Below are 26,299 nucleotides of genomic sequence, written 5' to 3'. Positions count from 1 at the left end.
AGATTATATTCACTGTTTTACTTCAATTTTGTAGATCGTATTCATCCATTTGTATGTCTTATATATCTTTTTGCAAATTAAACAAATGCTTGTCCTGGTATTATATCTCTTTTCAAATCAAATTAATCCTTTTAAAAATTGAATTCAGTTATTTCTAATTATTTGTAGTAAAACTCATATAAAATGAAAAAGGTTTAATGACATGTTATAAACATACATTTATCGGAGATTAATTATTTGTATACACACACACTTTCATTTTCCTCGAATCAAATCACGTTATCCAATTATTTTCGATTCTGCGCGTTGCACAGTATTCGGATTGGTGGTGGGGATGTCAAATTTTCAAAGTATTAACTCTTTAATTGTTATCATAATTTTATATACATTAATAACCATGATTTTTATGTGATTGGTAACATAATACATAATGTAAATACAAGTAATGTATGCTCAATGGTATTCAAATAATACGAATATAATATAAAGTCATTAAAATAATATGAAGAGCATACATTTCTTTCATTATATATTTTTATAAGGCGTTAAACATAAAAATATGCCGTAAAATATTAGCAACATAATATAGTTCTTAATATTACCTATAATTTTTGGGAATATATTGTCAAATGCGAAACATAAAATTTCAATACATACATGTTTTTAGTATTGTGACATTGGTGAATGCGTGTTTGGATAAAATATAAATATTTACAGATTTTAATTACATCTTTTTATGTATTACAATAGTATACACTAATATTTGTGGAAACTTAACCTTCTTTTTAACATCGGAATACGTTTTTGTAACGAGAGAGTTAAAAACTATGATTTCTCAAATATGATCTTCGCATTGTAACAAAGATTAAAAGTGAGTAACAAAATGACGAGTAATAATTTACTGTTCCTTCGATAATAAAAACGAAATCGATGACGAGAGTCGTTCGAACAATTCTCAGTAATATTTTATTTATGCCAAGATTTGAGTGGAATAGACGAGGTTTCCGATAGTAAAATTAGGTGCGAATATCTGATTAAGGAATTATTTAACCCTTTGCACTCGAGTGGCGACTCTGAGGCGCCATTGAAAGTGTTACACCACGCTCTAAAATTATTTTTACAGATATCACCAAAGATCAAATTTAAAAAGTTGTTGAAAATGTAACTGTTGTATGAATTATGAGTTTCGATTTCATATGCATAAAATGCACTTTGTTATGCAGTACGAAAATGCTATGAGTCAGAAAAATTATTTTATATTTGATGTCGAGAGATGGCTTCGAGTGCAAAGGGTTAACAACGACATAGAAACACGCGTTTCGCGCACGACTGCCGGATCGAGAAGAACGCCAGGGAGAGGAAAAATAAGGCAGGAACGATCGAAAAACAATTTATGCATGCGCGAATCATCTCTATGGCAACATAGGTTAGTGCTGGTTACCAGATCACGCTGATCCACTCGAAATAACCATATTTCTAACAATTTAAATCACTGTAAACGGCACGTGCAGTTCGCTTCCTCTCAAAAGAGGTTTATTTTAACTGCGTTCATTTCTTTTACTAACCGCTTATATTTGTGTTTTGTAGGATTCTGGTGCTGGTGCACCGACAGACGATGACGAAGCAGCGAGGAGCTGTAAAAGGTGAGTTCCCATAAAAATAATTTTGCATAATGTTGTCGTTTCTGCTCGGCTTCATCCTTCCATCGAGCAGAACCGATCGGGAAGCCTGATTAAACTTAACTATCGACTTGCAACTGAATCTTTTTAAGTAGAATTTATATAAATAACATTTTCTACACAGGTGTCTTGTCACAGTTACACTGTCAAAATCACGTCAACATTTTAAATGTTGTTAAATTTGTTTTTGATTTTTAATTAATTGAAACCGTAAATATTGAGCCTCGGCAGAAATATATAATAGCTTGTCACGCACCTACGTCTTACATGCACGTTTCTTTAAACATAAAACGCTAAGCATGAGGTTAAATTTATAAATTGAATTGAATTTTAGAAATGACTATTAGGGAGAGTTTGATTTGCAGAATAATGGATTCGATTTCTAAAAGGTATGAGTAAAACCTGTAAAAATATTCATTTGAAGCAAAAATGAAGTACGAAACCTGTACATATAATAAAATTAAATGTTTCAGAATAACAATTTTACATTGCACCTGATATTTATTAAGATAGTTTCATAAAACAAAGTAGAATTTGATTTGTATAAGGTTGAATTCCATTTGCAAAATGGTAAATTAATTCATAAAAGAATGAATTTGGAGTGCAAAAGATGAATATGATCTAAAAAAAGATGAATATAATTAGGATGAATAATGTAGGACGAATTTTTAGTATAGAGAACCTGCAGTCTTATTGCAGCAATTAATCAGCCGCTTATCCAACGGAGAGTTCTATTCGACATTGTTTCATCAAAGACCCATAAATATTCTACGTGATTAATCAAGGTTTAATACTAAACCTGATCGGTCAAACAAGCGTTTTTTAAACTTTGAGCAAAATTTTTAAATTTAATGTTCTCGCTTTTCCTCGACTTATTGCGCGACTATTCTCTCTTCTTCTTTCGTTTCTTCTGATAATCTTAGATTCTCCATTTACCGGTATTTACCGTCTGAGATCTTAAACTATTACTCTTAGCTTTTCGAAGAAAAATGTCGTCCAATTGTGTTTTAGATAATTTTGAAATAATAATAATGTATGAACTTTTAATTGCGTGTGTAAAATTTTCAGTTGCAAATAAAATTTTAGGGGAAGAAAATTGAAGAAGAACTAAAAATAGTAAAATGTCATTTTTTTAAACAAAATACCAAATTTTGAGATTCACAGGTACAAGAAACAAAAACAATGGAGGAAACGTCAACAGATTCCACTGTAATTTCTGAAAAAAAAACGAAAAACATATCAGATTGGATATTGCAAAAATAATAAATCTACAAACGTCTATTGTACACGTGAAAAATTTGTTTGGGGAAGATGTTTATTGAAGAGATCCACTATCCGCAAAAAGATACGGCGTACGAAATAAATTTTACTTTAACTTGAACAACAATATCTAAGTTACTGAAACAGCATATAATCTTTTAATTTCTAGAGTCTTTTTTCTGAAGAATGTATGTGTCTAAAATGCAGAAAATAAATGTTTTCTAATTATTACGTAAATGTTATATTTGTGTTTTATTGTCCATGCGAAATTGTTTACAGATCTGGGTTAAAAATATTTCAATTAAGAAATACAAACATTTGCAAATACCACTTCTCTCAACAGCTGTATTTAACTCAATTACCATTTCTCTCAATAACTGTGTTTAACTCAATTACTATTTCTCTCAATATTATGCTTCATTTGGAATACTATGGAACCTCGATTTTTATTTGTAATCAGCCCAGTCAAATACGAATCATGCACAAAACAATTTATTGTATAAGTCAATAAAGATGACATCTGAAACTTCAATGAAGCATCTGTTCTATTATCCGAACATTTATGTCAGTCTGCTTAGGCCGGATTATCCAGGTTCTACTGTAGTAATTTATTGCTGTATCAAATGAAGTACTATCTGAAATACTTAATCAATTTTATAAATATTTAATAAGTGTGTAAAATATATTTACATCTTTTAATATCAGTATGAAATATTTAATTGAAATAAAAATTTTCTTTATCGTGCGTGAAATGAAACACTTGACTATTACTTCCATGAAATTTTGGTGACCACGCAACTGCGAGTATGTACTAATATTCGTGTTTATCGTAGAGATATGTACATTGTTAAAAACAAACAGATGTTAAATGTTTCCCAATTACATACATTAACCTTCCGAGTACTGGAATGTGTGGTGCTGTAGCCGGGATCATTTCCAACCCATACCTATATTTCACTAACACGAGATGCATTTATGGTTCTCAGAGGTTCCCTTACGTGCGAAGGTCTAAGCTGCTTTGAGAAAGGTACATAGACGGACACAAGTGTTTCCGCTGCTTAGTAGTAGATGGTAGTAGGGCGCACCTCAAGCCAACGTAGGTCTAAAATGACAACGGCACGCAACTTTGAGAGTTTATTACGAGAAATATAAGAAAAATCTTATATTTCAAAATAATATGTGGTTATACTTTTCCTATAGGTTTATTTTCTCTCATACATATTAATCGTAAGAAAATTGAATATGAAATAACTAGTATAAATTTAGGCATATGAAATATATTTCAAATAATTATTTCTAGTACATCTTAAAATAATACTATATCAATCAGTAATTTCCGCTACCACTACACATATAACTATTAGGTTGGTAAGAAAATAATGTCGGTTTCCAAACTATATCTTTTAAATCAACATATCAGAAATCGGAATAAGTTTTTTTTAATCAAAATAAGATCCATTACAATCTACACATTTTTGCCAATAAATTGATAGTTTGTTAATTCCAGTAGCGTAAAATTCTGTTGTTTCGAAATTGATAAATTCTTCGAACGAATATTACACGAACTTGCTTGGTATCCATTACGAAGTCAATAACTTCAAGTGAGCACAAATTAACAGTAAAAGAACAAAAGCATACCTATCAGTATGCAGCACGACAGCACTGTAAGATGACGTTGGAAGGTAAACAGAAAAAAGTGAATTGTTATCCCAAAATATGCGTCAAAGTTCGAAAGTTCGAAAACCAATATTAATTTCTTACCAACCTAATATTTTTCATACATAGAGTGTCGTGTAACTGGTCGATACAACCGGTTGAGATACAATGCGGTTGATTGTTCATTATTCAATATTATTGTTCAAGAAAATTTGAGTTGAAAAAAATAATACTATTGAATTTGTTGACGTAGAATCAGGCATTATCCGTCTGTGCCACCAATTATATGATACATTGTATATACTTCTCTTTATGGCGTCAAATAAATCTTGAAATATTATTTCCTACAAACAAGAGTATTTCATTAACTATTTCCAATATTCTATCAAATATTTTTTGCTGCATTTTCAAAGGAGACCTGTCACCGATTGAGATAACATGAAGGGTGTATATGAGAGACGGAGAAGATCCCAAATATGACATATTAATTTCGCGTATTTAGTAGTTTTTAAAACATATATAGTCGATTATCACGAAAACGGAGCTCCGGATGAAAAAATGTTATACCAAAATATTTTCTTCTTTTTTTATGTGGAATCATCCCCTGTCCGATAGTACTACGATTTCCGGGACACCCTGTATATGTCTATTAATTCACGTTTATCCAGTTACACGTGCATTAACATATTTTTATTTCAGTTCACGTAACTTTTAGAATATTGATATTAATGTATGCCTCGAGGCTATGGTTTCTATTAACTTAATGTTTTTTAATGTACGAAATGTCTCTGGTAGGTATATACAAGTGGGTATTCGTTGATTCCTAACAAAAAAACATGAACAAAATGTATAAGAATTTTTCGTTGCCTGGAACCTAGTTTTTAAGTTAATTGAGTTTGAAAATTTGCTTCGTACATACGCAATTACGATTAAAATACGATTCATTAAAATTTTCAAGTCCGATTTTCCCGAAAACTAAGTTACTAACTAACAAAAATAAAAAAAACAACATTGTATATTTTGTTCATGCTCTTTTATGCAGAGTTATCTGATGCCCGTTTGTACATATTTTTCAGGGACACACTGTATAACATATGTTTTTAACAAATAAGCACGACTTCTTAACATAAAACATATGTTTAAATTGTAAAACCTTAACAAATTAAAATGTTCTTGTTGAATAACAAATTCTTTCTTTCAAACGTTAATATAATGTTTTTATTGACATATAATTATTATTTTTTTATATTATAAGAGGACTAACGTTGATAGTGGCGACAATGCTACTTACAGTCGATGATGACACCTAATCAGGTTAAACATTGACGTCAGCTACTTCCACGTATAAAAGAAGTGAATTGCTACCAGAAAGTGATAACACGGTAGTTTTTTTTTTTTATACTAACACCGAGAACTCATTGAACAAATTTTGTTACTAAAAATGATGTTTTAATTCAATTATATACTTAAATCCTGAGACTTGTGGAACCGTAGCTTCGATCCGTAAATTAATATCGATATTCTAAGAAAGCCATTAATTTAAATAAAAAGGTATAAATTTACGTGTAACGAAATACATACATGCGAATTAATACTTGTATAATTGATATAGCAATACCTTTTTTTCTTTTTGTTTTTATTGGGAAGCGGAAAAATCTTCAACAAGATACCAGCGGTGGGCCGTGTTTCTTGGATTATGTGGAACTTAAACCCACTAAAAAAGCACTGTCCACATTCGCGACTTTCTCCCCCTTCCGGAACCACTTGTTACATTACTTCGGAATATAATAATACTAATATTAACGTAATCGATAGTAATAGATTATCGAGTCGCGTCGCTTGTCCAAGAGTCGATAAAGTAGCAGCGGCACCGATTTCAATATCTATAGGGTGTCCAAAAACACTTGGCACGAATTAGTTTTTTCTTCGAGCAAGCGAAGTGATTGAATACACTGTAACGATTCTCACGTGGGTAATATTAAATATCTTTGAAATTCATGAGATTGAGCTGTCTGTTTTATATAAAGAATACATACCTCTTTCAAAAGTTCACCCGTTATTCGAAGCCCTCCTACCCTCTCCAAATACCTTCTTGATTGGCGACAGTTCTTTTTCTCAATTTTACCCATATTTTGTTTTGATTGTCTATTACTTGTAATCAACTGGGAAAGAATATAATGTTACAGATACAGTCAGTCCCATAAGTTTTCGTACCCTCATTGCTTATACGAGAAATTTTTTGAAATCAAGGGACGCATGTAAGATTTTGTAATAAACTTTTTATTATGAATGAACACATGTATAATGTTTATTTATACCGAATTATAACAAAATTGATGAACTAATAACAAAAATATATTGATTTTACTCCTCGTAGTACGTAATAACAGTCCACAAAAGTATTCGTACCAGTGTAGATTTTGTCAAAAAATCGCATATTACAGTAGCTTTTTTACTTTATATTAATTTTCTAGTATTTAGTGGGTCCACCTTTATGCCTTATTATATCGTTTAATCGATTTGGCATACTTTCTACCAGCTTTAATGTGATATTTGGTTCAATACTATTCCAAACGTTCAAAATTTTGTTTTTTAGCATTTGTTTATTGAAAATTTCATGCTCGTGTAGTCTTTTATCTATTTCCGCCCATGAAATTTCTATAGGATATGTATCTGGACTCTGAGGAGGTGTATGTAAAAAATGGGGAACGTGGTAAAGTATCCACTCACGAACTATCTGAGCAGTATGCTTGGGGTCGTTGTCGTCTTGAAAATAGTAGTCATCTTCCAGACCAAGCTTAATCGCACTTGAATGCAGATTTTCTTCGAGTATATTTTTATACTTTATCTTATCCAAAATTCCATTGTCAAGAACAAGTTGGGCCACTCCGGATGCCGCCATCACGGAGTCTCCGCCGTGCTTTACCGTTGGTTGTACATTTTTTAATTCTAGTTCTGTATTTGGTTTTCTCCAAACTTTTCCTCTTCCGTCGCATCCAAAAATATTAAATAACATAATAAAAAGTTTATTGCGAAATTTTACATACATCCGTTGATTTCAACAGATTTCTCTTATAAGCAACGAGGGTACGAATACTTATGGGACTGTCTGTACATAAAAAATGTCGTTAGGTTTAGTTATACTTTTAAACTTCATGAAAGTGCAATGATCGTCAGCTGTGAGGTTTCCTTGTTAGCGCCAAGGTGCCCGAAGCGAACGGTTAGTTAATGAATCTTGAGATATGTGTTTGTGCCCAATTAGTACCCAGGCACGGTAGCCCGCCTTGAAAACCGTGCAGTTATCGTGGGGACAGTGTGCAAATCGTTTGCTTGCGGTACAGATGATCTGTAACTCCGGGAGACTCTAGTGAATTCCATTAATTATGAGCCGCCTAATTGAAAGACTGCTACTAAGCAGCGTCCTCGGCCGTTCTCAGGAAATCATTTCCGAACAGAGAACTCTTACTTAATCAAGCAGACGAGTTCTTTTCTGGGAAAGGACTCGCGTCTTCCCGACTTCCTCCTACCGGCAATAATTCAATTAAACCAGCTTCACCGCGCGAGGAAAGTCGCATGCGAACTTCCTCGAGTCTCCGGGATGTAAACATTCGCTAATTTGCAGGAAGTCGGAGCGACCGACTCTTTTCTTACCTTAATCGTTCGACTTTCTACATTGCCGCTTGCGTAATCGCTGCAAATCCGGCAGACGTAATCAAACGATCACACCCCCTCTCGGTCAGAATCGGGGAGGGGGGAAAAAAAGTCCGGAAATTAACACCTTTTTTAGTCGGAAGAGCAAAACACGATGCTTTCACAATTTCGTCCGCGGAAATTGTCATTTCGCGTCTCTCTTTCTCTTGGCGATAGGGAAATCGCTATTTTCGGGTTCAAATGCGATTAGGTTGCGGAACGAAGCGGCAGAGTTTTCTTTTCGACGCTTGTAGATTCTATTCAATTCTTTGTAAATTAAATCAACGCTTTGTACAGTTTATTTACCTTCTTGCAAATAGCTAATAATACGTTAAAATGTTAATAGTAGTAGAATTTATTTCTCCAATTGATACACATAGAGATTTCTCTTTTACATAATTGTATTTAGTCTAAACATTTCATGTTTCACATTTTTTTATGGATTTCATTGAATCCTCAAATTTAATACGAATTTTATTACAAACAATTACAGATATGTAAATTTAATGGATTTTTATGAAAAATGAAAATTGTGTGCATTAATTATATAAAACCGGAGCTACGTAAACATCTGTTTCTTTTCTTAATACTTTTAGTGGATTGAAACTAAGACAGTAGTGTGTATTTCTTAATTTTTCAAATGCTTTAATTGTTGTGCATTTCATCTACTCGTTTATGCTATAAATACATAAAATCTGAAATCGAATGATTATGATCTATAAAGTTGAGTTGATTCATTTTTGTAACGTTGCAATGCGAAAAGATGAAGGATTTCATTATAAGGTCTTAACAACAATTAACTTGTTTTGATTATTTTCTATCACAAAATGTATTTGTAGTAAAAAATTACTATGTGAAGCTTAGAACAAAGAAAATCTCAGGATGTCAATATATTATTATAGTATTATTGTAATGATTACTTTATTCATTAGGTTTAATTTGTTTATATATCCGAAAATTTTGGTCATATATAACTATTATTTACAAATAAAAAACTTTCGAATCAAGATAATAATTGTTATGCAATAACTTTTCTCATATTGATTGTAGCAATTGTCAAATATCTATTGTTTAAATATCGCGTTAATTTTCGAAGCGGTTATTCCTCGAAAGCGATACAAAGTTTTTGTCGGAGTCAAGGTTTTTGCCCGAGTACGTTTGGAGTCACTACTCCTGGTCGAAAAACATCGACAGGGAGATCGTTGAAACCCGGCGACCTTCGGCAAAAGCTATCGATAATAAAGACGATGTCAAAATCGTGGAAATCGACAAGGGCAAGACAAATTTAACGGTCAACGTAAATTTTCCTGGTAATAAAATATAGGGAGAGGGGGAAACCGGGAAGGTAAAACGGCAACGGCGACTTCCCGAATTCAGCCGACGCACCGCGACGGTACACGAAGCAACTCTTTGTGCTCATCTCCGCACATGGTGCATAGAACATTAGTGTTGTGAACCTCCTACGAGACATATCGGACGAGTGCTCTCTCTTTCGTACAGTAAAGATGAAGAGGTTACTAGAGGCAGTCTTCTGGACGCAGCCTAGTACAGCTTTCGGTAAGGATAAGGAACCGTTTGTGCATTCCATTCGCGTTCCTTTTGCCGAAAAGCACGCCTGGTTGTGCTGCGCAATGTCCGGCACAATTAGCCAAATAAAGTCTACAACCTCTGCTCGGCCTGCACCATGGCTGTGCTCGAGTTGCGAGCTTGTACGGTCTTTCAAAAGCAGCCAGGTGAGCAGCGAACAGTCCGCGTTCTACCCTCACTCTTACAGTGAACGTGTAGAACGATCGGTCGCTTTAACAACCATTCCCTGACTTGCTAAATAGTTGAATTCGATTTGGGTAATTGTCTCGCACTTCTGTTCGAAGCACACGGTGTCCGGTGTGGATCAACGAATAGATGTGGTCCCGCTGTGACGGCTCTCTTGGGTGGATCAACGAATAGATGGGGTCCATCCGGGCGTGTGAGCGTTTACTGTGGCAGGTGCACGCCCCACACTTGTCTAGGCAACGAGCTCCGGTAGTTGTCTAAGGACGCCGCTCAACGTGTGGTATTGGGTATAGCCAGGATACTGCAGATCCTCCAGTGCGACCCCTCTCCCCGTTGCTCCTCGAGGCTCGTGCACCTCGGATGAGGGGTGAGTAGCTTCGATAAGAGATTCAAAACGCCCTGTCGCACACGGAACATATCTACTGGAGACTTACGACCTCCAGTAGACGAGTACCAGACAGAAGTGCATCTCTCAAACAAGGATTGTCCGCAGGTTCGAGGTAATATCTGCGTGACGTGTTTTTGCCGACCGTCGTGGTATACACGACGAGACATCGGCTGTCCTTGTCTAGAGAGAGCGAGACCGTGGTTTCGGAAACAAAGTACAATTCCACGCGCTCGCCGCCGAATGCTTTCCTTGTCTTGCCAAGGAAGCAGTTTCAGTTCGGTTAAACAGCTGAGTGACCCCTCCTCTCTCTGGAGCACGCGTATCGCGGCTGACCAGCAGAGACGGAGAACGAAATAGCTGATTAACAGCTTAATTAATTTTCTGGTGGCTACGGTCAACTTTTCTTCCTACAGAAATCTACGGCAACCCGGATCCAGATAGGCTCCCGGACCTGGCGACGACCGCCCGAGAAAGCGATCCAGGAGGCAGCAGGCTGTAACAAAGGTTCCTCTACCTCAGAATTAATAAATCGCTGGGATTGGTCAAAAGTCACCAAGTAGAGATTTAATTCAAGAACCTGATCACTTTCATATCCCTCAGTTCCAAAAAATCATTAGAGTCACGGATAACCGATCTACTAACATCCATAACAAAAAGACCCTGTCCAATTAATTTTCAATATTTGATAAATACTATTTATACATATAGCAGAGTCCACGATACATGAAAATACTATTCCAACTTCAGTGAATTGTTAAATATAAGATAAAAAATATGTAAAAGTCGAGATATCGTAATAAGAATCTCGTAAAAAAAGAAATTGTTTAGATATTTTGATTAAGCAAAATAAAACTGTAATAAGAACGTACTTATGTAAAGGTTTGCAAGCTTTGAATATTTGTTAGAATAAAAAAGATGATGGTTAATAGACTGTAGATCTTCGTGAAAATGAAAAATTTTGTGTATAATCATTTTAATTAGTTCGAAATGATGCATTAGGATTTTTAAATTTTTTGAAAGATTTTTTTACTGTTTCGCATTAGACCTATTTATTTTTGTTGCAAATGCATCAAATCCATAGTCTAGTTATAAACCGCGGATGCCTAGCTAATGATGATTTTTAAATATTACAAATATTCGACTAATACAAAATAGTTTCTCTAGTTCAGCATTAGCGCGGAACTTGATAATAATTTACATCGCTATAGCCGACAAGATTGAAAATTACTCTCTTTGTTGCAAATTCTTGACGAGCTAATATAAAAATATTACAATCCCCATCCACGACGTAATTTATGTATAAGACTAAAAAAATGTTCTCGCTTTAGACTTCTAACTGATTGTAATTTACGACCGGTTAGTTTTTTGCCACGGCTCATTACACTTGATATATGAGAGAAATGTTAGAAGTACAAATTTCAATGTAACAGGCCGTGATGCGAACAGTTTCGTGACTTGCAATAGAGGCAACCGAAGAAATAACATACTCTGACAACATGACTCTGCTGTTATTTTGTCAAAGTGATAATTATTATTATTTTTTCTTTCATATCGCTACCGTCCTTACTACTTTCTGCTGTCGCATTTTTATCAGTAATTTTTTCAACAAAAGTCGCAAATATTGCTTCGGAAGCGTAGGATTGGCAGCAATTATGAGGTAGTTCCGATTTTGATATACAGGATGTTTCAAAATTATACATATTCCGGGAAATGAGGGGTTCCCGAGGCCATTTGAAGTAACCTTTTCCTTTGCCGATATGCAATCCGCGGCTTTGTTAACGAGTTATTAATGAAAAAAGATAGCTGCGCGCGAACGATTTTTCTTGCTGCTGAAGGAGAGGTCTGCGCTCCGACTTTGAGCCGCGTTCGAAGTAACGAACAAGGATTTTAGAAATGTCCTATTAATTTCAAAAATTTCACAAATATTATTAATGGAAAACTCACCCATTCAGTTGTGAATGTTGTAATCCATGTACGTAAAACGAGACATAGATTACACTAACGTTCACTTTCACTGCACTATTAATCCACACTGATCACGAATTATGCCCCCATGTAGATATTGCACAAACACCCAAAATATCTTGTACTGTTGACGCGGCGCGTAAATTTATAAAAACGGCGACGTTACAGGAATGAAATCTGGAACGAAACTGACGGTGTGCACGAAGATCTTCACGCAGACTATGTTGATCGTCATAGAAACTCAGGCTACGGTTTTAAAGAAATCTGAGATGCTCTGACGAAAAAAAAGGTTTTTCAAACTGCAACACGGTGCAAATCGTCCTTACATAGGCTAGATAGTCCTAGCATCCTTGCTGTTAGTTTTTTTTATTAAATAACTATCAATTGGGTTTCAAGCCGTTTATAAAACTTCCCATAAACGTTTTTGAAAATGAATGTTTTGATAAATGCTTTATCTTAATTTCTTTCTTGCGTAAACTCGTATTTATTTAAAGAATTAAATATTTGAATTGTCGAAGTTGATATTGTTAAAATAGATTACATGTACATGCATTCACAATAGTATTCAGCAAATAATTATTTAATAATGACAATAAACACTATATTTCGTAGTTCCTATAATATTGATAAGTATTCGCATATTTTTGAGAAGCAGTGTATTTCGTTTAAAAATTGCCATCTTTCACTTTGTATAGACAAAAAATAATACCAAGCAATAAAAAAAGTTATGTAATAAATCGCATTGTATATGTATAGAGGCACAATGAAAAATTATCTGAAGATACAATTCTATTAATACTTCTATCACGATGAAATAATGTCACAAACCATTACAATTCTATTTCATTTGAAAATTCATTCATTATTAATTTATCAAAGTCTATTAACCTGTGGAATTTACTTCACACAATTATACAATTGACGATGCTTATAAACAGACTGTGGATGTTACTCATTCATGACAAAAATGAATAGCAGTTGTTTAATACAGTAAAAATGTTAAAATAATTAACGAGAAACGATGTCTTATTTTCAACCTATTAACATTATTAAAAAAAAGAATCCCTTACAATTCATGCATACAGTCAAAGTCGTGCCAATTCGATTTCGCAATTTAATTACATTATATTTTAATCCTATAGTAATTCAAAGACGTTATTTAATTACATCATTCAAATCTCTCAGTTAATGCAATTAATAATTATTTTAATCGCGAATGTAATTCGAATAAAATGCAATTCAAATACCATGTATCTGGAATATGATTCTTGGAATTTATGAATTTATAAATATTAATATTCTTCTGTCAAACTTTTGCATAATATTTTAACCTCTTATTACATATTTATTAATTATTTTTTAATCGGTTCCCAGTAAGTTCGCACGGGTGACTGTTCTCAGCTTTGTTCAGCAAGTTTCCAGACCATTTTTTCGAAAGTATATCCTGCGGACGTATTAAATTTTTCTGTTGTTCCTAGTGTAACAACAATTTATTTATTTAAATCATCGAAATGACTCAGGCATCGTAATTCGAAGATAAAGGAGCTTTGGTGTGACGGCCAACATGTTAAAAGGAGAAAACTGCTGGCGCAATAAATAAAGTCTAAAGGAGAAAACTGAAGTAAATTTAAGAAGAAGCGAGGGTAGTTTCTAGCAGCTATTCCAAACACATTGTGGACCGTCCATGAAAGTCAGTAAAATGTCCTGCATTCCGCACAAAGAAATAGAATCTCACCTGAATCGGGCACGACGAGGCTCGGCGATGTTCCGACAACAGCGATTGCGGTGCACTTTCACGTTCCGTATGACCTGCTGTCAATTCAAAACCCGACCACAAACTTATTAGCGTCCGTCACGGTTACCCGTTACTCTAAACTGAAACGGAATCGGCTTTCTACGGGTTTTGTCGTTTCCAGAGAAAAACTTTCTTGGATTGTTTGTGACATAAGTAACAGGAGCGGCTCGTGTTGAAACAGATATTATAGTACTTCTCAGGCTCGACCTAGTGAAATGTTGGGAGATACGCGTCACCCGAATTTTCTATTGCACGTTTCTAGTAACATGTCAAAATACAAAAAGAAAAACATTACAAAATAACGGTCGAATAAAATAATGCTTCGAAATAGATATTTAGCCAATGAAAACTACTCTGGAAAAATATATTTGGCCATGGAAAAGAAGAACATTTATTCTGAGTTAATAAAATTCAGTGTTATGGAAAATAGAGTACATTAGTTGTAAACAGATCTAGGCATTATTCGAGTAACTTTTTATTTCGATAATTATTCGAATAATTTTTATTAGCGATTAATCGTATTCATTTCGTCCGAATTCGTGAATAATTTGTGAATAGTTGATTTACGAATAATACATTCGTGAGTAAAATGTTATATGTTTTTCACTTTTCGTAGTACTGTCTTAGATTTTAGTAAAATTTGAATATATTGTAATTTTTAAGGATATATGTATAAAGACATCTCGAAGGGTTTTTAAAAATGTTGTAAGTTGTTAATTCTACAGGTCTGGGAAATAAAGCATCAGCCTTTCTCAACTTTTTGCACTCGAAGCCATTTCAACTGCAAATCTAAAATAAATTTTCTCGCTTTTTAGTATTCCCATTTTATATAAGAAAATTTATAGTATTCGTGTGAAATTGAGTCTCGTGACTCATACAACAGTTACACTTCCATCAATTTTTTCAATCCATGCTTTAGTGATATTTATAAAAATAATTTCGGAACGTATTATGGCAATATTGATGGCGACGCAGAGTCGCCGCTCGAGTGCAATGGGTTAATACATCGTAATCATGGAACTACCAAAATGATGAAGATAAACTTTTAGATGGTTACAGTAAAGACATAAGAGTATTTGAAAAGTCATTTTAAAGAATCAATAGATTTCTTCACTATTTATTTTGCGGTTGTTTCTGACAGATGTGGTGTTTCTATAGTATAGAAATATTTAGAAGTTTGCGAATAATGGAGAATATATGTAGCTCTAAGTTCCTCTTTTGTGATCGATTTATACAAAGTATATGATAAAAAAATATATAATATATCATTCGTTCTGGATAGTAAGATTATTGGCTCCGATTTGTGCACACCTTTGTCAGTATGGTGTGTGAGTAAGAAAGAAACATGTGAATTTGATAATCAAGAACTCGAGGCTCCTCTGTTGGTTAGAGATACGGTAATAATGTGGGAATATGTTTCTACGTATAAAACATTTAATTATCTCATTGTAACACATCGTCCATGATATAATATATTAAACATTGAAATGAATTCATCTCATCCTATATTTACAACCGAATTCATTTATGCGATTTATGCAATTGGATAGTTGGTATTCCTGACACTATTTTGTTCACGATTTATCTAGATGCACATACAGTCAGTCCCATAAGTATTCGTACCCTCATTGCTTATAAGAGAAATCTGTTGAAATCAACGGATGCATGTAAAATTTCGCAATAAACTTTTTATTATGTTATTTAATATTTTCGGATGCGACGGAAGAGGAAAAGTTTGAACCAAATATCACATTAAAACTGGTAGAAAGTGTGCCAAATCGATTAAACGATATAATAAGGCATAAAGGTGGACCTACTAAATACTAGAAAATTAATATAAAGTAAAAAAGCTACTGTTATATGCGATTTTTTGACAAAATCTACACTGATACGAATACTTTTGTGGACTGTTATTACGTACTACGAGGAGTAAAATCAATATATTTTTGTTATTAGTTCATCAATTTTGTTATAATTTGATATAAATAAACTTTATACTTGTGTTCGTTCATAATAAAAAGTTTATTACAAAATCTTACACGCGTCCCTTGATTTCAACAAATTTCTCTTGTAATAAGCAATGAGAGTACGAATACTTATGGGACTGACTGTATAATTATCAGTTAATTGAATGAATTTTGCTCAACTCTGTTTGAAAATTATTTCTTTCGATTTCGTAACTGTAACCAACTTATTGCGCTAAAGCGTAGAGATGGTTTCTAATTAATAGTAATATTTTTTAATATTTGATGTAAAGCATTTGATAATAGATTCTCATGTGTATGCGTAATACGTGAAACAACTATTTTCAATATTGCGTAGAATAATAAATAAATTTTTAAGAATTTTTTGCAAAATAGTTTCTTCCTTAATATTCATGGATCAATGAGCATTCTGTCTTAAAACTTTGACGGCTACAACAGAAACCTAAAGAAAAATTCATTAAACTAAAATATTTCATACAAATGAATTAAGATTGCAAAATATAGTTATGTAACATCAATTACTTTTTCAGCTTCTTATCTCTTGCGAATCTTGATAAAATTAAGAGATTATAATGGATTAATGTAAAAATTTATTTTAAAAAATTAAACTTTAAATAATTCTGTCATTCACATACTGGTAAAGCAACAGTCAAAATGTTAATAATGTAATTATGCAATTAGCATATTATATTATATTAGTATATTTTCTTAACAATGCAATTACGATATACTCTATTAATAACATAAATAGGATAAATTCTTACAATAATATTATGGATAATTTTTTCTAAAAAATATTGGGCTGGATCGCTTTTTATAATCCGAATTTTCTGTGAGTTATGTGAAGCTAGCGAGGTGTTGTCGCATGCAAAATTAAAGTCGAAGATTTTCACGTCAGCAGTCATAGGGTTAAAGATAAAATATCTCACCTATCGTTCATAATTAGAGAAACTGTAGAATCCAGTTTATTCGAACTCTAGAAACAATTACAATATTTAAACACGTTTGTCCTTGTTTCGAAATCATAGAGACAGCTTAATTCGTTTATTCTTTTTCGTTACGGAACACTAGATGTACATATTCCAACTTATTTGTCACTGTTTCATTGGGCTCAATAAATAAATCTATTTGTCCTTGCTTTATAGAACTGTTGAAACAAACTATGACAATTTCTTTGTTTCTGCTTCTGCTTCTCAGGACGCTACGAACGATTTAGATTATTCGTCCCTGCTTTGCAAGATTCAAGACACAGTCTGATTTATTTGCCCTTACTCGACAGGACTCTAGGCACAGTTTAATTTATTTTCCCCCGCTTCGTGGAACTTTAGGACCAGCCTAATTTATTTGTCGTCCCTTTACACGATTCTGAAAACAGACAAATGTATGTCCTTGTCTTAAGAATAATATATTGTACTTGCTTCCTAGGACTATGCTTAAAAACATCTGTATTTATTTGTGCTAGCTTCCCTAGTGTTTCAAAATTAATTTACATTTGTGTGATATAAATGCCAATCAATGCAAGTCTACTTTTCTTTGAAAATACGATGTTTCGGTCGATAAATTAATATAGTTAATTTCTTCAGAAATAAATACCAGATAACAACACTTTTGGCCACGGAATTGTTCAACATACTGTTCACAGAAAATTGTTATTTCAAAAAAAAACATTCACATTTTTCTTTTACATCTCTTCTAATTATGTTTGTTTGTATGTCAGCTTATAATAAAAATTATGTTTCGTGTTACTAGTGCCATTGTTCTTTTTTACAGTTTATTTGTAGAATGATTATTTGTTGATATTATTGAATTACATATAATTATTTATTGATTATTAGTTTAGTTTAATGAATTTACGCTGAGTGGGTTCTGAGTCGTTCATTTGGAAATCACTAAACTAAATAAAAGGAATTGCATTATTTAATAGATCCCAGATATATTTTTTTATAAAATTGAACGTTTGCTATTTAATCCGTTGGATTACGATTTTGTTCACAATTAATTACTTACTGTAATACAAAATTATCACGAGTCCTGACTCGTTGTTAAGCGTGAGGGTGTTTAACGCATTAAGCGATGATCTGTTTTACATTTAACAAAAACTAATTACACATTACCAGAAAGAAAAAAACGATTACTTGTACATGAAAAAAGTTTTATATAAATTCAAGTCTTTTAAAAAGATTTACTTTAGGGTACCGAAGATGTCAATACATATTGCGATTAGTATATTCGTAAACTGAAAATGTATACGATCAAAATAATAATGTACTGTCGGAACAGTAGTTTTGCATAATATATGAAGAATTTGCAATGGTATCTTTAATCTATTTGAGTCCTCCGTGGTCGTATGTCGGACTACACTCTACATTAATTTTTGCATTAATAGTCAGTTATTTTGCTGATCCCAGCGATATGCATGATTCATGCCACGATTGCATGGGAGGCTAGGGCGTAATTAAAAGTTCTGCGGATGAAAAGTCCCGAATTCAAAATTATGGTACTTCCGAGAAACGAGGGTTTCCTGAGATCATTTGAAGTAACATTTTCCTTTGCGCATATGTAATTCGCGGCTTTGTTTACAAGTTATTCACTAAAAATAATAACCAATGAGAAGCAAGCTCAGCAGCTACAACACGATCGAGCCAGAAAACGGAACTGGGCTTTCACCGTGGAGCGCGACGAAGCAGGGAGCTAGGCTCAGGCTTAGAGTCGCGTTCGAAGCAATGAATAATTTACGGATCGTGTGAACTTTTTGAAATTTGTTTACTACGTGACAGTGATCATTTTAAGAAAAACGCTGTTCATCATTATTTTAGAATGTTTGATCGTAACAACCATCTTAACCCTTTCCACTTGAATGATGGTTCCGTGGCACCGCTAAGATTCTTCTATCACGCCCGACATAATTTTTATACCGATAAAGTTTCGATTGTAAAAATTGTTAAACAGTGAAACTGTTGGTACGAGTCACGAGAATCAATTTCGTATGCGCAAAAGCGCACTTTGTTACATGAACTGAAAATACTATGAACCAGGAAAATAATTTCAAATTCACAGTTGAAATGGTATCGTGTGCAAAGGATTTATTAGTGATTTACAGTGAAGGTTAGCCATAAGGAACCCAAACTGCGCAAAAGACATTTTTATTTCAATAATTTCATATTTAAACAGAATTCAACGGACGATTCTAAAAGCTAATTTAATAATAAATAATCGCAGTAGAGAACACGAAGGATTGTTTGTTTATGAACCGTACAGAGTATCATTGATAGTATACTCACCCATTTAGCCGAGGATGCATTTGCTACTGAAAAATGTGGGTCACGTTTCACGATGGTGGTGCAGTGACCCCGTACAACGCAAACAGCTGATCCTAAGGCGATGGTAGTTTAAGAGAAACATTGATAATTGACGAGGAAATCGTGAACGTATATTATAGAATTCCATATGTTTATTCATAGAAGATCGAAGAATACGATGACGATTTCCGCGAAAACAACTTAATTTAACCTAAGATGTTTTTGCACACGATGCCTCAGTCGTAATATTTTTCAATTGATCCAAATAGGGTGCAAAGTTCTATTATAGGTTCCATTATTGAATTTCATAACGTAACAGCAAATTCTGAAGTAGATGGGAGGGGGGGGGGGGGACATTTTTAACCATAAATAGTTAAATTATATATAATGTTACTTTCGAACCGCAGTCTTCGCTACGTTCGCTGCGAAATTGCTTGATCATAACGCCCTTGTAGGTCGAACTATCGAATAATTCGGTAGATTAGGATCTCGTTATCGATTCCGCCGGAATAATAGAAACCTTGGAGAGTAGAAAATCTTGGGTTCTTTCTTAACCACCTGCAGGAACGATTGCGTCGATGTATTCAACAGTTTTCACTTTTAACGTTCATTGTACCTGCGAGTATCAGGTGAAAAGGAGAAACATAGGCTGACAATGAGAAGAATTCTTGACGACTCGCCTGGACACCGAAGCCTGCCAAGGTAGTCTACCTTGAACGGAATTCTCGGTCGTACGTAAATTTCACTAACAAAGAGTCGTGAGTCCGTCAGGAATAATGGCCGGACGTTGCATGTCTTTTCCTTCGTTAACGATACCGCTCGGATAATATTGATGCCATTTTGCACGGGTAAATAGCGTAGATTCAAGACGGAATTTAACTGCTGCATTCCTTGGTTTCGAACCATCGCGTTTTCAACAGGCCGGATCTGAACCACTGTTTAAATTAATAATTATAACTGCAATCTACACGAGACTATTTCGATAGGATTTTGATCTACGGATTTCTTTTTAAATGCGACCATTTGCGATTGCATGACTTTTTCCAGAATATATATACACGGTGTTTCGAAATTACACATACTCCGGCAAATGGGGGGTTCCTGAGGCCATTTCAAGTAATCTTTTCCTTTGCCGAAATGCAATCCGCGGCTTTGTTAACGAGTTATTAATGAATAAAGTTGGCTGCGCGCGCACGCTTCAACCTGCTGTTACACGCGCGAACCAGCCGACTGAAGCTCATCTCGCTCCCGGGGCGCGGCGAAAGGCGAGGGCTGCGTTCCGACTTTGAGTCGCGTTCGAAGTAACGAACAAGGATTTTAGAAATGTCCTATTAATTTCAAAAATGTCACAAATATTAATAATGAAAAACTTACCCGTTCAGTTGTAAATGTTGTAACCCACGTATGTAAGACGGCGCAGTTTACACTAACGTTCACTTTCACTGCACATGTCCGAAGTTTCCAGCGTTATTTTGTGTGGCCCTGAAAAGGGCCGATTAAATTCAAATACGGTGCTCAAAATAATCAGCTGTGTCGGTCATCGTACATTGCAAGAGGCCCATGCGCTATCCTCCGAGCATGGCTTGGATTTATAACTAAATATGTGAATTTCATGTTATTAATATTTTTCACATTTCTCAAACAATGTGGGAAAAGATTATCACGGTAAAAATACGGAAACTCCTCCCTACAGTTATTTGGCCACACAGACTGCAGATGTCTCGCACAGTTCCTAAGCAATGATCCCAAGGTCTCTTGAAGCTGCCTCACTCTAAATATCTGCAGCCCGTGTGTGGCCAAATTTCTGTAGGAAGAAGTTTCCGCAATAATCTGAGTAGCGTTCGAAATAATGAACAAGCAGTGAATTTTCTGAACTTTTTATTAATTTGAAAAATCAGGATGTGCATGTTGCCCCCAGATGTGTAATAATAGTCTTGAAATTTAAATATTTTGTCAATTTATAGTCTATTTTATATTTAAAAAACCAATCGCTACAGATATACATATGTGCCACCACCAACCATGTATACGGGCACAAAAACAAATTCTACTTAATACTTAAAAAAACGCATCACCACATCTCAGCCATTAGCTCCATGTAATTGTCGATTTCGAATTAGTTGCAAACAAATTTACAGCTGATTGAATCGGCGGACAGCCGATTGCCCACGTCTTACCACGTGAGGATTGCTGGACTGGAGACCCGAAAGGGAGTCGGAACGAAACCAAAATGCGTTATGACTTCCTTCCTTTCACCGGTGAAACAATATGTCGAGTATTATTGCGGATCAAAAGTGGATCAATGGAGAAGCCACTTATCCATGGGGACCAAAATGAATCAGGGCTGAAGGTTCTGATTCTTTCAAAAAGAGACTCAAAAATGTGCCAGAGCAGAAGGTCCCAAATATGAGATCTACGAAACTCCGAGTGATTGCGCAAGTAAGACGACCATGGCTGGTCCGAAAATTAACAACGAATAGCAAACAAGTGAAGCTAAGGCAATAATACTCGACATACTCTTAGCGATTCGGGTAACTCGGGGACGCTACACCCCGTGCCCCCACGGAACATGCATCCATGGGACGGAGGCCCCCGAGTGATCTTAATACTACTTAAATAAGATGCACTTATTAATAAGTCGCGCGCATCCCTCGGCGAACGATGATTCCACTGCGACCGATGATCCTACGGCAGATGGCCTGTAATAATCTGAAATAAATTATTAGTTAGTTAGAACATATAAACGGTGACGGGGCGAAACAAGGAATCTAACACCAGCACACGAGTGCCAAGCTAACCCGCACACGAGCGCAATTTGTGAGGGAAATCCAACGCTGAACAACCGAATGACATCGGAAACCGAACCAATATTCAAAAACCAAACGAAATCTAACGAACTTAAATTAAGAACCCTAACGACCTATAGCCGCCTCGGGTACTTCGGGGATGCTACGCCCCGTACTCACTTACGGGCCCCTCCCATGAGCGAGCCCCTGAAGGACCTCCGATCGGAGGAATACCAAGTTCGACAATCTTTGGAGGAAAAATTATTCCCAATACTGATTTAAAGTATTACTAAAATTACGCATCCATCGATGAACGAGACGATGATATTCCTCAATATAAGCCTAATTTGAGAATCATACAATATATTTGTTTTAGATTTATACACTATTTTATGATTTGGAAAAGAACTTGTATTAGCTCGATATCATTCTCGACTCAAAACACATTACAATTCGTAAGGTATCCTGAGTCTGTCTTATCATACGAACAAATACAATAGATAGAATATTTTACGACGAATAATGAAAAATTGTTATTCGAATAAAGCTCTACTCTACATGGGAACTTGTTGCACAATAATTAAAAGTAAATAAAGTATCAATGTTCAAAAGCATTATTATATTTTTATTTTCCACAACATGCTAACTTTGTATGTACCTATGAAATGAAATAATTTCTGTGATTGCATTTATAAATTTTCATTTGTTCCTTGTATTCTTTATCTTCAATATTTTTTTCAAACGCATCTTTTTATACAAACTCCGCTTACTAATTCAAAGAAATGATAAATTGTATCAATTACCGATATGCAATACTCGTATTCTCCAATATGTCCGTACGCGCTTGAAAATCGGAATTTTTGCTTAATTATTTGGTGGGTAAAAATTTCTTCGTTCTACTGTATACATGAACACTGTAATGTTAATATCATTCCTTTGAACCATAATTTCTTTCGCAACCGCATTGATTAGCAATTCTCCGTACTTATATTAATTACCCTGACACAGCTTTCGATCCGTCCTTTAACGGAATTTTTATTTTTCTTCTGTTTGGTTTTTTCTTCAAGACGAATTTGTCTTCTTTTTAAGTTGGAAATAGCTTAATTTTTACAGAATTCCCTTTGGTTTGCATGGAAAGGTCGTGGACTTCGAGTCACTGATTTCAATGAAATTTTTTTCGTGAATTCAGACTAAAAAGCATTTGAGTCATGTTCGAGCGTTTGTGTGAATGGGCATTATTTATGAAAATATTTAATGTTTCAATTTTATCGGACCGAACCTCGTTTATAGATATTAAAAGAAACAAATGCTTGGTATCAGGTGTACACGCAAGTCTCACCTATAGCTATCGCCCTCATAATGATCCATTTGTAGACCATCTTCACCATTTTGTAAATAAATTTCACTTATTTGTAATTATTGGTGCAGAATCCATATTAAATTTAAATATTGAATGACATTTTGTAAGTAATTGTTACGGACGAATAAAGATTAATTATGGAATTTAAATAATTTTATAAACAAGTATAAAAAGACATATTAAATTAAAAAAATTAGAATTTAAGTTTTATTTGTAAAAAGAATGCAACGTACAAACGGTTTAATTTTTGGTGTAAAGTGTTAAATACGATCAACAAAAGAATGAATTATGAGTGTTGTGAGATGAATATGGTCTACAAAAGAATTAATTTGGAATGTCAAACGTTGGCTACGGTTCACAAAATGATTGATTATGAATGCAAAACTTGCAGGATAAGACAATGTTTTTGGTAAATCTATACTTATTTTCACACCTAGACTTCGACAGTAGAAGAATCAAATTTTGTTTTGATTAAAGAGAAATGAATAGCGTTCGTATTTAGCAGATTACGTAAGAAATCTTCGTCACAATTGTCACGAGCCTGATTCGTTGTTATAGCACAAGTGGTTAATAACAGTTCACACTATTCATTGTATTTGAAAGTTGACTTGTATTCGTTGTCAAGCAATACTTCAGAAAGCCATGATAGCTGACGATTATCGTACGCATTCGATATTTTTCATTGGGGGGGGATGTTCTGCCTCGATAGGGTATCCGAGTTAGGCGCTCGTGATTCTTCATCGTTAATTGCTGCTCCCGTAAATGGTATTGTTGCCAGGAACAAGGAATGGGCTGTTCGTGTAGAAAACGCGTCAAGCAACGCCGCGATCGCTAAAAGCGGTCTCGTGTGAACCTGTGTGAAAGAGACGGAACGAAACGAAACGAGACGCTATCGTGTATAGTAGAGTAACATCTTGCGTATCTCATTGTGCTCAAGCATTTATGTAATCGGGGGCTCTACAATAGCTGTAGACCACTTTCTGCGCATTTCTTTCTTTTTTGTCTGACACCTCGCGAATCGACCATGCGATTCGAAGTGTATACATTGTTTCTGTTGTTGCCGAGATCACGATTTGTGGAGTTTATACTCGGTCGAGTATACGTATTCTTCCGGTTTCACTGGTTGAAGTTCTTTTTTTCATTTAACGTGTTTAATATGTACCTAATGACTTATTTATAGCACTTTAATAAGAAAAATATAATTATAAATCAACAAAAATGATTAATAAAATATTCGAAATATTATTTTTATTTATTTATGATATTTTAGCGTGTTGAAGTCCGAGTCAATTCGTGCCACAGTCTTGGTGCGAATTTGGTATCAATTTATTAGATACTTCAAAATAAGACAGTTCCTTATTTGGATACTATTTCACATTTGCCAATTTCTCTACACTTTACGTTGTCAGAATTTCACTCGAGTAAAAATATTCATCTGTTCTGTATGTGAAGTTCGGCAATGGAAAAGCAAAATACTTATATTACGAGCACGATAGTTTCCGATAAGATGAGTGTAACAGTTGCCGGCACCGTTTGTATAATGGAGGAGTAACGCAATTGGTGTAAAATACTTCGCGTGTACCGTGATAAACCTATTATTATCGTCGTGAGAACGTTTATCTTAGAAGACACTATTCGCAGTTTGAAGATGTTCGAACAGAAACGAAGATGTAACTTCATTTCTCACAACAATCGTTTTCAGCTTACGTGCAATTACTAGACTGCGGATTTTATGCATTTATGGCAAAACTTGGTAAATATTGATCGATTTAACAGTAAAATATAATTTTTAATGAGTATTTTAATATTCTTTATTTCTAATATTTTCATTCTTTGCAAATTGGAAAAAGTGAAAGTGTGGACGTAAGTAAATTGAATAACATATTTACGCTATTTTCAACTTGCACATGTAAATGATCAATAAGAATAATTTACTTTTATGTAATATCAATTTGTTAAGATCGTCTCAGACAATTTTTATTTTACATAAAGATCCGCAGTCTACTTATATGACATAATTCAATAATAAAAGCTCATGCAAAGATTCTGTGTAAGCGTAATTCAGAATAGTGGAAATATAAAAAGAATTTGATATAATTAAAGATATTGAAGATGGAAAGTACTTATTGTTTATTTTATACTTTTTGCAATTCTGATCATTTGTTATAATTTTTGCCTTTCTTTTTAGGATGGTTTCTGGTTACGTTTATTTGTTCATTGACTTTTACATATATTTAACTTCATCTACTGTTCACACTGTTTATTATCTTCACTGCTGATAATTTTTACGTGGCATAAAAATCTAATCTGGTAATTATAAATATTTTGTGCCGGTTATTTTGACTAGTCCATAATATCATAAAGACTCTTTTTGCAACAGTATTTAATCTATGGTTGTTTATAGAAGTGCCGCTCGAGTGTTAACCCACCAAATGCGCGAAACGTAAAATTCTAAAAAATTTGTAAAATTTAGTAAGAAGAAAATTAAGAGAAAAGAAATATTAAAAATATTAAAATTAGAAATTTAAAAATTAGAAAATTAAGAAAAGAAAAGTTAGAAATCTTTTATTTTAAAAAATTTTCAATTATTCTTGTTTTTCCGTTTATGTGCTGTTCAATCTAATTCTTAAAACCCGTCTGAATAACAAATAAAACAAGCTCGA

The 26,299-nt window shown here is 34.1% G+C and overlaps 1 long non-coding RNA gene across 1 annotated transcript in view; it reads left to right on the top strand.

The window, feature by feature from the left end:
* LOC144471719 (uncharacterized) overlaps window positions 1-26,299 on the top strand; it is a 32,222-nt gene that overhangs the window by 2,713 nt on the left and 3,210 nt on the right. The window contains exon 2 of the long non-coding RNA XR_013494331.1: window positions 1,588-1,643. This is a non-coding gene — a long non-coding RNA (uncharacterized LOC144471719). The remainder of the gene's footprint in view (window positions 1-1,587; window positions 1,644-26,299) is intronic.

The sequence above is a fragment of the Augochlora pura genome, chromosome 6 (genome assembly GCF_028453695.1).
Source record: "Augochlora pura isolate Apur16 chromosome 6, APUR_v2.2.1, whole genome shotgun sequence".
NCBI classification, from domain to species: Eukaryota; Metazoa; Arthropoda; class Insecta; order Hymenoptera; family Halictidae; genus Augochlora; species Augochlora pura.
Note: the sequence above shows the minus strand (reverse complement) of the source record. Positions and strands in the feature narration are given on the sequence as shown.